This window comes from Neolamprologus multifasciatus, chromosome 17, assembly GCF_963576455.1.
Source record: "Neolamprologus multifasciatus chromosome 17, fNeoMul1.2, whole genome shotgun sequence".
Classification (NCBI taxonomy): domain Eukaryota; kingdom Metazoa; phylum Chordata; class Actinopteri; order Cichliformes; family Cichlidae; genus Neolamprologus; species Neolamprologus multifasciatus.
This window is the reverse complement of record NC_140455.1, coordinates 10,026,622-10,039,108: the sequence shown is the minus strand read 5'-3', so window position 1 is coordinate 10,039,108 and position 12,487 is coordinate 10,026,622. Positions and strand designations below refer to the sequence as shown.

The 12,487-nt window shown below is 40.0% G+C and overlaps 1 long non-coding RNA gene across 1 annotated transcript; it reads left to right on the top strand.

The window, feature by feature from the left end:
• The first annotated feature begins 4,977 nt into the window (after positions 1–4,977).
• Positions 4,978–9,546, top strand: LOC146498955 (uncharacterized). Its single transcript, XR_014870279.1, has 2 exons — positions 4,978–7,198; positions 9,267–9,546. It is a non-coding gene; the product is annotated as an uncharacterized LOC146498955 (long non-coding RNA).
• Positions 9,547–12,487: the final 2,941 nt, after the last annotated feature.

The following is a 12,487-nucleotide window of genomic DNA, read 5'->3' as shown; positions in this document are numbered from 1 at the left end:
TTGGCTGTTCAAAAGTCGAATCCTGAATACAAGAAAATAAAATCTGACTTAACACTACAGACACAGAACTAAAACTAGGAAACTGAGAAACTAGGATTAGGCATTGCCATGCTCACAGAGGAACACACAGCTACAGGGGTAGTATGATGCAACAACGGACAGAGGAAAACACAGGGCTTAAATACACAAGGAAGTAAAGTGGGAATGAAACACAGGAGGGAAACACAGCTAGGACTAATCTGACATAACGAGATTGGGGGGGAAGCAAAACTGAAAACACTAAACACAGGACAAAAAACTATCAAAATAAAACAGGAAACACACAGACCAAAACACAGACTCAAGACACGCAAGCTCAACACAGTGACTGGGGAGACATAAATTCCCCAAAACTGGACTTCTTATTTCTAACTGAAACCTGGCAGCGTGATGGTGACTATTCACCCCTCATCGAACTTTGCCCCAGTACTCCTTCATCAGCCAGCCTCGGACGTCGGGTCGAGGAGGAGGTGTCGCTGCGGTGTTTGGAAGCCGGTTTCACTGTTGCATTTTTCAACGGTTGAACTACAGCTGGTTAGAATTGGAAATAAAGATCTGTTTTAGTGTGTTGTAGTGTATCGTCTACCTGGCATGAACACCATGTTTTTAAAGGAGTTCAGTGAATTTCTATCCTTGACTTTGAAGCTGTCTAGACTGGTTATAGTCGGGGATTTTAATATACACATTGATGATGACTCTGACCTCTTTGCCAGAGGTTTTCTTAGCGTCATGGATTCTTTTCATTTTACACAGCATGTGTCTGGTCCCACACACACCAAAGGACACACATTGGACCTTGTTTTTACTTTAGGTTTAAACATTGAGTTTATTTGTACTGAGGACCTTTTTTATCTCGGACCATTGTTGTATTATTTTTAACTTGTCTTTTCATCTGTCCCTCTCTCCTATTCGACATGTGGTTAGCTCTCGCATCTTAAATTCCTCTACTGCTGTTAAATTTTCCGATGCCTTTAATTTAGTTTTATCTCCTTATAACGGTGTTCATCTTTTAACAAATCTTTTTAATAATCATTGTCTTTCTATTTTAGACAATGTTTGTCCTGTCAAAACTAGACTAGCTCCGGTTTCAAAGTTGTCCCCCTGGATAAATCACAGCATTCGCTTCTTAAAGCGTTGCTGACGCAAGGTTGAGCATTTATGGAGGAAAATTCATTTGCATGTCCATCTCCTTCATTTAAAGGACCTTTTAGTCTCTTTTAACACTTCAGTTTGAGATGCGAGGGGGCTGCCTATTTCTCAGACTTACTATCTAAGAGCACAGGTAACCTAAGGAACTTTTCGACACTATTAGTGATATTGTTGCTCCTGCTCCACATGCTGTCCCAATTTCATCAAATGAAGATTGTGAAAAATTTCTTTCTTCGTTGAAAAAGTCAGTAATGAGAGGAACAATATCTCTCTTTCTGTGTGTCTGTTGTCAGCTCCAACTCAAGCTAGGCCTGTAATTTTAGAAAGATTTTTACCTGTGTCCTTGCCAGAGCTGATCAAGTTAGTTAATTCAATGAAAGCGTCCTCCTGCTCTCTTGATATTTTACCTGGATCTTTGTTTAAAAATGTCTTTCAGTCTATCAGTCATTGTGTGCTCACAATTATCAAAACCTCACTGATTTCTGGTCAGGTCCCTGTTTATTTTAAGAATGCTGTTATTCACCCACTGTTAAAAAAAAAAACCTAAGCTTGACACTTCTCTTCTCAGTACTACCAATTTCAAAATTACCGTTCATTGCTAAGATTTCAGAAAGGGTTGTGGCTAAGCAGCTTATAGCTGTTTTAGATGAATACAGCATTTTGGAGAGCTCACTCTACTGAAACTGCACTTCTTAGAGTCTCCAATGACATTTTGATAAGATGTGATGCAGGAGAATGCTCCGTTCTGTTGATGTTGGACCTGACCTCCGCCTTTAATACCGTGGACCATCATATTCTGCTAGATAAGCTGAGACACTGGGTGGGTATATCAGGGGCTGCTTTGGACTGGTTTGAATCTTATTTGCATGAACGATCCTTTTCTGTGACTACCTCTAAGTACAGTTCATCTTCTACTTTTGTTGCCTATGGTGTGCCACAAGGTTCTGTTTTGGGGCCTTTATTGTTTGTTTGTTTTTTGTATTTACTTCCTCTTTAACACTTATTGAGCACTTTTAAGGTCATTTTGTATCACTGCTATACAGATGATAGTCAGTTATATATCTCCTTTAAGCCCCAAGATGTTTCCAAGCTACATATTTTGCATAGGTACATAAACTCCATTAGAGGTTGGATGTCTGGAAACTTTCTTCAACTAAACGAGGAGAAGACTGAAGTCCTTGTATGTGCTCCTAAAAAAATTGTACCTAGTGTTATGGAAAATGTGGGTCCACTTGCTACATTTGCTGAAACCTTCTATCAGAAACTTTGGTGTTACTATTGACTCAGCTCTAAATTTGGATGCTCATGTAAAATCTCTGGTCCGCTCCTGTTTTTATCACTTGAGAGACATTGGTAAGCTGAGTCCCATTGTATCGCGCTCCGAATTAGAAATTGTCATTCATGCATTTGTTTCATCTCATCTGGATTATTGTAATTCTTTGTTTACTTGTTTATGTAAAGCCTCTTTGGAGCATCTGCAAGTTGTTCAGAACACTGCTGCAAAGCTTCTGACCAAGTCCTCCAAGTACTCCCATGTCACACCCCTGCTGATTCAGCTGTAACTGTGGGCCCCAGACTGTGGAACTCTCTCCCTTTGAGCCTGAGATCTGTGGACTCAGTGGTCACTTTTAAAAGCAGCTAAAAAATCATCTTTTAAAAATTGCTTTTGGTTGATTTTTATGTTTTAGCTTCTGTGAAGCACTTTGATCACATGGATCACTAAGAACTTAAGAAATGAAGAGAACCAAAACCAGCAATAACAATAGTCAAAGAATACTAAATTAGAATCTGAAACACAAACCATGACAGATGCTTCCTGTTAGTGTCCTGCAGTCGGTCAGGAAAGATATGAATGTGGGGAAAAAAACAACAGATTTAATAGAAATAACCATTTTTTTTATACCGGTTATAATGTTAATGATGTTAATTAGGTAGATGAATTGTTGGATAGTAAATATTAGTAAATATTAGTTTATTTCAACCTATATATGCATACATCCCTTATGATCATTATAGTAACATGTTCAATGTAATGCAAACCAAGCATAAAAATCAGTGAATATGTATGACTTGAATTCAGGTCTCTAGAGTGAGCAGAGAAATGACTCATTCCACCACTGACACCTCCAACCTCCAAATGTGGATTTTTCACTCAAAACAGCAAATAAGATTGTTGCACAGTAACTTACCAGGTTAGCTTTAACCTGGATGGTTTTCTCAACACCAGTTGCACAGCAAATTATTAGACTGCTGATGAATGTGGTTTAATTAAACTGTTTACATGTAAAACCACTCTCACTGCTTACTTATACCCAGCAATAAAAGCAGAAATCTGCGTGTCTGAAAAACTTGGCCCACTCTGCTCTCACGACAGAATTATTAGAATAATGAAACTGACCTTTGAGGATGGAGAGCTGAGCTCGTTCTCGGCATATAAATAGCAATGAACTCTGATCTAAAGATTCAGGGGGCCATCAAAGCTTGTCAGTGCTTTCCTACGCTTCTATGACTCACCCATCTTCAGGAAAGCCTGGATTCATTTTGACACAATGACAACACATGCTATCGGGCGGGGTACGTGTAGTTGGTGAAGTCGGACTCCCTGTGGGTTTATGGAGGTTTTCACTGTTTGTTACAGCAGCAGATCAATGCAGCTAGGATTCTACAGGGTATAGCACACCATAGCTGACATGCTGTATTCTCTGTTGACGCTACATGGAACTACTCGCTCAAAATGCAAGGAATAATGGAAGCTTTAAAATGAAGTCAACCTTAATGCATCCATTATATAATTGAGTCGCAGAAGTGGGTCTCTCATGTTCCTGTTCCTGTGTGTCACTTTGCACATTCAGTGATGAGCAACAACCCTAAGACCATTCTGCCCGCAGGCCCCTCACTGCTTGTTCAGATGTCAGTGTGTGTCCAAGCGCAAGAGAATGAAGACCATGCACAACATCAAAAAAATAATAGACATTTAAAAAGTGTTAGTTTAACTACAGGCCGATCTCCAAACTCGCTTTTATATCCAAAATATTGGAAAAGGTAGTTCTAAAACAACTTCAGACCTTTTTAGATGCAAATGGTATTAATGACAAATTTCAGTCTGGTTTTAAAACTCGCCACAGCACAGAGACAGCCTTACTTAGACTTTTTAATGATCATCTTTTAACCGCTGACTCTGGTGATTCTGTGGTTTTAGCTTTACTAGACTTGACTTGAGTCTATCCAGTCTTTTAAGTCACATCTTAAAACCTGTCTTTTTACTTTGGCTTTTGATTCTAGCTAGTTAGCTGTTATATGGCTTGTTGTGTTGTCACCTATTGTTTCCTGCCCTGTTTTCTTATTGTTTAGTGTTAATTGTCTCATGCTTTTACTGACACTGAACCATTCGCACTCACATTCACTCACGCATTCACACCTATGGGCAATTTGGAGTTTCCAATTAACCTAACCCTACTAACTGCATGGCTTTAATGCCAAGCAGACATTACAATTATATTTGTGCAAATTAAGTTCATGCTGTCGGTCAAATATTTGTGCATGTTGGAGATATTTCCCCTCTTATTTGTGATCAGTGTTGGGGTTGTTATTCAAAAATAATATAAACCTGAGGCTACATCCCCACATACCAGAACAAGTCCCTATCCTAATGAGGGCACACATGTGATCTTTCTCTTAGTATTTAGGTATAAACACAAAGCCAGCAGCACACTTCAAAGTGATTCTCACAGCGATTCTACTGCAGAAACGTGAACAGGTAGAAATGGAGGCTGCAGCCGTTCTGCTCATTTGTTTGTGGCAGCTTTTGAAACATGATAGCAGTAGGACCTTTCCAGAGAAGAAAAGCTTCTTGTACACAGGAGGCACGATCATGGTTGACGTTCAGGGTCTGGCTGCTGGGTCAGGGAGACATTCAATCAGCTTTCACTCTGGGTTCTTGGCTAGCTTAGCATTAGCATGCTGTCAATTGTGTTAGTGTCACGGGGTGGAAATGAACAAGTTAACTAGGCTTTTCATGCTTTTATTGTATTTATTGTTGACTTGTCCTGGAGAGACTCCGCCCCTCCCTGATTACTATTTTGGCACACCTGCGAGGTCACAGAGACCCAATAAGAGGGCCTGGCAGGTCAGGAGAAGGGAGCAGCAGAGTTGGCGGAGTAGATGGTGCCAGGCGGCGGCGGCCACAAATGGTGGCGGCGGCGTTGGTGCGGTTTGGTGCAGCAGTACGTGGCGACGGCATATGAAGGCCAGTGAGCGGAGAGGCAGCTGTGCTGCTGCTGAAGTAGCTTGATGCCAGACGATGCTACGGTGGGGGATTAGTTGGCAGTGGGACAGCGCCCTATCTCCTACAGCGAGACCACAGTGCTGACGTGACACAGAAAAGCGGCGGGCAGAGTTAGGAGCTCTGCCCATCTGGGGTAAGTCCCGTGACATATCGTGCTGCAATATCCACTGGAAAGAACAGTGACTATCGCTGCCCCTCTCTTTTCCAGCACTCCACAGCAGAGAGACTGACAGGACGGCCGGGGACGCCGCCGGGCTTTCCTTGCCCGCTCCGATTTTGCTGGACTTAAACGCCATGGCTGACGCCACTGGACTTTTAGTGTGTTTATGTTGTATTGGTTTTTACTGTGTATTCTCTGTGGCCAGGGTTGTTTTATTTTTTTTTAAACCTTTTCTGTATAATAAATTATATTTTAGTCATACAGTTTTATATCGTTCTATTCCCTTGGCTGCTCCACTGCTCCGTCTGTTTTTTGGAGGGTTTCCCTCTTTAGAGTAACACCTGGTAATCCACTTTACATTAGCAGTAGTAGTTTTTTCTGTCCTGGATCCACTTTACCATCGTGCTCTTGTCCTTTTCTGCAATAAAAATAAAAGTAATGTTCATACTTTCGCCACTATTTTCTTCCTCTGACACATGAACTAAAAGCTGATTTAGCCGAGTGCAAATGGTACCAATAGGCAGCATCGATAGGCAAGAAGACTATAAAATTCAAAGTAATTGGACTATTGGGAATGCATGTTTATGAGTGCAATATTCTATTTCTATTAAATAAATATAAAAAACCCTGTACCTTTAACACAGCAAATCCTCAACATGTCTTAGGAATTGATTCCTTGGAAATGATTATTCTGTTATTGTGTTCTTCCACACTGAAACTTAGTCATTTTTCAGTTTTTTTTGTTAGCACACAGAATTAACAGCGACACATCTAAATAGGCAGTTCACCCAATACTAAAGCCTAATGAACATTTCTGGTTGCTTAACAAATTGAGGTTGTAAGCGTTTGCTGTGGCATGTTAAACATTCATATTAATCAGTTCTCCATTTTTAGGATATTTATTGGTTTCTTCTTTCGGATTTGTTTGGCCGTTATTAGCACTACAGTGCAGTGTGGTATAAAAAAACACATTTTAAAAGATGACATAAAAAAACAATGTTGCTTTTCTCTGTAACAAGCAACCTAACAATACACACGACTTCAGTGTTATTTGTTCCGTAGTTTTTAGAGCAGATATGGATTGTTAAGATCATCACTGGCCTCTATAATAATGTAGCGTTCATTATGCAATGGCGTGTACATATACACATTCTTCTTTCATGACTCAGGACTCTTCAGGACATTTTTGCTGTGTAGTAAGTAATTGGACTGGTCAACTGAGTAAAAGAAATGGACCTTTAGAGACCTGGTAGCAGTAATCAGGTGTCCAGCTCAGATCCCATGAGGACTGAGGTAGAGTGGTCCAAAGTGGGGCTATTATCTGACTTCTGTTCCACTGATGTTCCTGAAAACGATGACTAAAGGGGGAAACGTGCCACCCTGCAAATAAAATAATGAATTCTCCCTCTATGCTGGTGACAGTGTTATGTGCTACTATTTGTCAGCAAGACGTGACAGACAGGACAAGGGATCATTGTGTGGTTTTATGTTTTCCAGGACAAGAGGGACACACTGTGGTGGTACTTAAAGACTGGAGGCAGTTGACAAAAGAGAGTGAGCTGGCAGTATGTATATATATATATATATATATATATATACATATATATATTAGGGGTGCAACGATACACAAAATTCACGGTTCGGTTCAGTTCGATACTTTGATGTCACGGTTCGATATTTTTTCGATACAAAAAAAAAAAGTTCATGCCTTTTTAATTTGTCATTTATTAAATTTTCACGGCACATTCTGCACCATATCTCTGTGTGTTCATCATTTGTTTGAAGCCAGCTCACCTCCTGCAACCACTTTTCCGAGAATACGCGCTTCTTTTGTGGTTCGGACTCCTTCTGACATTCCTTTGGAGGCAGAGGTACATCACAGTAATTGCTTAAAGGAGCTTCTTCGACATCTTTAAGAGTTCTAAACAAATGTCTGTCCTCCTCCAGAAAATCTTATGTACGCAAACACGCGTTGCAACTTCTTATCTTGTGCACGTCTTTTATTTTGACAGCGAATGCGCACCTGCGGACCACTTATGTGCAGCCCTGGTTATTTAGCTCGTCATATTGCAGCCACAGAAATTCTTTTGTCCATGAAACCATAAAGCTGCACTTTCTTTTTGCCTTATAGTCTGATTTGTCATAACTTTTCCGTTTTGTGGTAAGCTTTTCTTTGGCTGTCACTTCTTCACCCTGACCTGTCTTATTTGGCTCAGCAGAACTAAAATATATATCCTGCTGCTTTTACACATGCACTCACATAACGCTCAGCGATTCTCTGCGCGATCAACCTCTCACATGTTTAAGCTTGCTGCGGGAGATTTCACTTGTCACGTTTGCATAGTAAGCTAATGATTGATAAGACGATGTCAGAGGAATTGGTGGGCAAATTATCATCACTCACCAATCAGTGCTGTCGCTCTCTATACACAGTTCACGCGATTGCAAAGTGAAAGCAAAAAACAAGCGCAAATTCAAACGCGATTTCAATATGTCACATATTGACAGTGGCTCACCGATGCCAATGACACAATTTCCCAGCTACATTTCTGAAAGAATGCAAAAGCATTGACATATATTTTTCCTTCCTACGATAGGCCGACGGTCAGGGCAGAGAGATTTTGGTAGCCAGACTGGAAAAATCGCTAGCGATTTTGCGAGCCCTGTATCTGATTGAGGAATCACTCATCTTTGGAAAAGAGAGTTTATTACAGAGAAATGGCTCTTTCCAAAATAAAAGCTATACTATACGCTTCTTCTGGGCTATATTCTCAGCAGCATATTAAACATATCAGGTCCCCATAAGGAGAATCGTGTGCTAACGGCTCTCTAAATGACTCGGGTAAAGTTTGTAGCATGCCTGCTTGTTGTTTTTCTCTGCTTCCACTTGTCTTTGCACTAGGATGATGTCAGCATAAATGTGCAGTCATATTCGTTGTGTTCCCACTAGTGCTGTCAGCGTAAATCTCATTGAAATGACGTTAACGCCACAACACGGCAAATCTCCGTTAACGAGCTACCGCGGATCGCCCCGTGCGTGGGGCTGGACGGCCAACACGTTAAAGAGCTAACTGCGCTAACACACTAGTTCCCACCCATGTAATTGAGCATTGCTGGCACATCCAACATACTGTTTTACTTTAGTCCATGATGTGCTTACCTTCAGGGTCATACTTCACATGAAAACCAAAATAGTTCCAAACGCCAGATCTGAATGAGGGTGGGGGAGGTTCAATTTGCCATGTTGCAAGGAGAGCTTAACTTCTGTCTGCTAGCTTGCGCTGTGCTCAGTGAATCTGCGTTCGACTACTCCGCCTAGGCTGCACTGTCGAGCGCAGATCCACTGAGCGCTCAACACAGACAGCACCGTCAGAAGGAAAGTTGATAAAATAAATTTAAAATTTTGTATTGTTCGATACATATGCGTACCGAACCGAAAGCACTGTATCGAACGGTTCAATATCGATACGAGTATCGTTGCACCCCTAATATATATATATATATATATATATATATATATATATATATATATATATATATATAGTTTATTATTATTATTATTATTATTATTATTATTATTATTATTTTATTTATTTTATTTTTTTTAATTAATTAATTATTTTTTCTTTTCAGGATGGTTTCTCTCCATGATCGTGCCTCCTGTGTACAAGAAGCTTTTCTTCTCTGGAAAGGTCCTACTGCTATCATGTTTCAAAAGCTGCCAGGAATATAAGAAAATAGGTGGGGGAGGCCAGGAGGAAAAGGTTTTGGATCAAGTGTCATGCCTCCAATAGTGCTACCGGAACAACGCCTGTTGTTATACTGCAACATTTAATTTGGAACAGCTAGTACGGTAATATTGGAAGAATCAACACTCACTTTATAGACACTTTAACACTTTATACTTGTAAGATCTTTTATTTGTTTCTCTCACAATATCTACTGGAGGACTTGGAGCATTTTTAGGCAGCACTAAAGTACTTGGTGAAAAACTCTAAATAATACTGTAAAAGACAAGTTACTTATAAATACAAATCATCCAGAGCAGGTTCAAGTCCTTGACAATCAGAGAGGTGTACTAACCTAGAAACAATACACTTAACAACAATGTGTTTCTGTGTAGTATCTTATTTAATTTCAAAGAGATAGAGGACGTGCTTGGTTTGTGTTAACAGCAGGAAAAGGGGAGCACATCAATTGGCGATTTTGTACATATGCTTATCCACAATTTAAAACTAGGAGCATTGGTCTACAATTCACTAAAATGTACTTCTGGAATTAAATAACGAGTCATATTAATGAAGCTTGTTCAATAAGTTAAATAAAGTTCAATAAGGAAGATCCTAACTCCCTTGGACTTTCCCACGCTGTTAAACTCAATACTGACATCATTACACAGTCCAATCATCTTCTTGCCCACATTCTTTAAGCCAGTCATCCTTGACTCTGCGTGGTTTAAATCTAAGTGCTTTCCTGTTATTCTCTCTTTCAGAATCTCTGCCTCACCCAAGTCACTCACAGCTCTTTCCAAGCCTTAATTTTCACCTTCACCACCACCAATTTCTAGACTCTAGGTATGGGGGTGTAGGTCCCCGTCCTAAATCCTGTCACCGTTAGAATTCCTTTCTGCAATAAATAGATTAATTAACTTATCTACCAAAATAAAGCATTCTCAAGTCTTGCAGGTGATCTTGTCTTATTAAACTATTAGAAGCAGGTCTCTCTGACAACTTTTACATTATTTCTATTGCCTGGTCCTTTAACCTCATTTTAATATGGAAAAGTGGGGTTCCTTTTCCATGGTGAACAGACATGCAATAGCTGTTCACCTGGCAGATTAATAGTACATGAGCCAAACTTAAGGTTCGGGAGCCTCTGTTTCTTTGACATTTTTACTATCACTTTAGGTACTCGATAAATTTTGGTCCACTGAGTTGTAACTGCAGTGTGCATAGTGACAAAAAAAAAAAAAAAAACAATTTCAAGGGAGAGAGTACATCTTTACCAAGTATAAAAAGAGGCCCATTATGTTTCAAAGAATGTAATTTGCACTTTCATTTTCAAACTACACACCGGTAATGATATGGAGTGCTGCAGAGGGAACAGAGGCATGCATCTGCAGCACAGCATTGCTTTAAACTCAGTCTCAAAGTGATGACACTGTTTCGTCATAACATAGGAAATGCCTAAGTCAGGGATTTTCAGAGCACTTCGAAGTTTATTTATTTTACTTTATTATTTTTTACATGTGCATCCAGTTTAATGGGAGAAGGCTACTAAATACAAATCCATGAAGAAATATCATTTGACTTCCCTAGTAAAGATCATCAAGAAGACATCAAAAGTACTTTTAAATCTTGTCTAACAGGAAACTTTGTGCATTATACTTAAGTATAATGCACAAACTTTCAGTTAAAGAAAAAGATCATTGACATAAGACTATAAAGGGCTGTTCTCTGCATTTCATCCAACTTTTATCTTCTGTATCCACTGGAATTGGAAATAACTCTCTAAAAAGAGCATACAAGTGTGAAAGCACTAAGTCTGAAATTGATAAAGCTACATAGTTAAAGAATTTGTCCTCAAATACTTGGAACTTAAAGAGTCAATACGGCAATTTCTTTCCAGCCATTCTAATACTGCAGAGGGGTTATTTACTTTATAGTGTGAAAATGTAATTTACCACAGTCACAGTGTCACAACAGGAGCTCTGTGTCAATATTTGACCAGAGTCGGCTGCATTTTTCTGTCTGCTTAGCATGCTCTTTGATAGATGGAGAGGAGGGGAAAGTATTAACTGCAAAGACCTCAAGTTGTGACTTGCATAATGACATGAGCACATCTGACAAACAGACGTACTTGGCTGGTTTATTGAGATTCATAAAGCATACATAGCTTCTCAATTTAAATTTTGTAAAGTTTCTGCAGAGGTGAGTAAAGTATGTGTATGTGTGTGTGTTCTTGTCTAGTAGGCTTAAGGGGGCAAGTCTGAGTTGTAGACCACAGTGAGGACATTTTGATGGGTCTCCACCTATTCAGCCATCACAAAGGTAGGTGAAGTCTTGGTTTTATGGTTGAGGTCAGAATTGGTTGTTAGGTGGCTAGTTGGTTATGGTAAGGGGACGGTGAGGTTATTATGTTAGTGACAACCATGTATCTGTGCACGTGGGCCTCTGAATAAACTCTACTGACAAGGCCATTCACAGTTCAGTTTGCTCACTGTTGAGTACTGCATGGTGATGGATGGTGCTAGATAAAAATATGATGATGATGCAACCAGGTACAGTAACGCCCCCAAGTGGCATTTAGTAAAACTGTCCGTGATGCCTTGTGTATCCACCAGGGGGTGCAGTGTGGCGGGGCATTCATTTACAAGCTTGCTACACTATACAGGGTGGGCCATTTATAGGGATACACCGTAATAACATGGGAATGGTTGGTGATATTAAAGTCCTGTTTGTGGCACATTAGTATATGTGAGGGGGCAAACTCCTCCAGATGGGTGGTGACCATGGTGGCCATTTAGAAGCCGGGCATCTTGGATACAACTTTTGTTTTTTCAATAGGAAGAGGGCCATGTGACACATCAAACTTATTGGTAATGTCACAAGAAAAACAATGGTGTGCTTGGTTTCAACGTAACTTTATTCTTTCATAAGTTATTTACAAGTTCCTCTTTGTTCACAGCCATTGACATGTCGAAGAGGTTAACACATGAGGAGCGGATCGAAATTGTGTTGATATCTGGTGAACGCAGTAACCGGGTCATTGCAGCAGATTTCAATGCAAGACACCCTACGAGACCACCCATCTCCTGTGCTACAGTTAGCAAACTGCTTGCTAGGTTTTGTGAA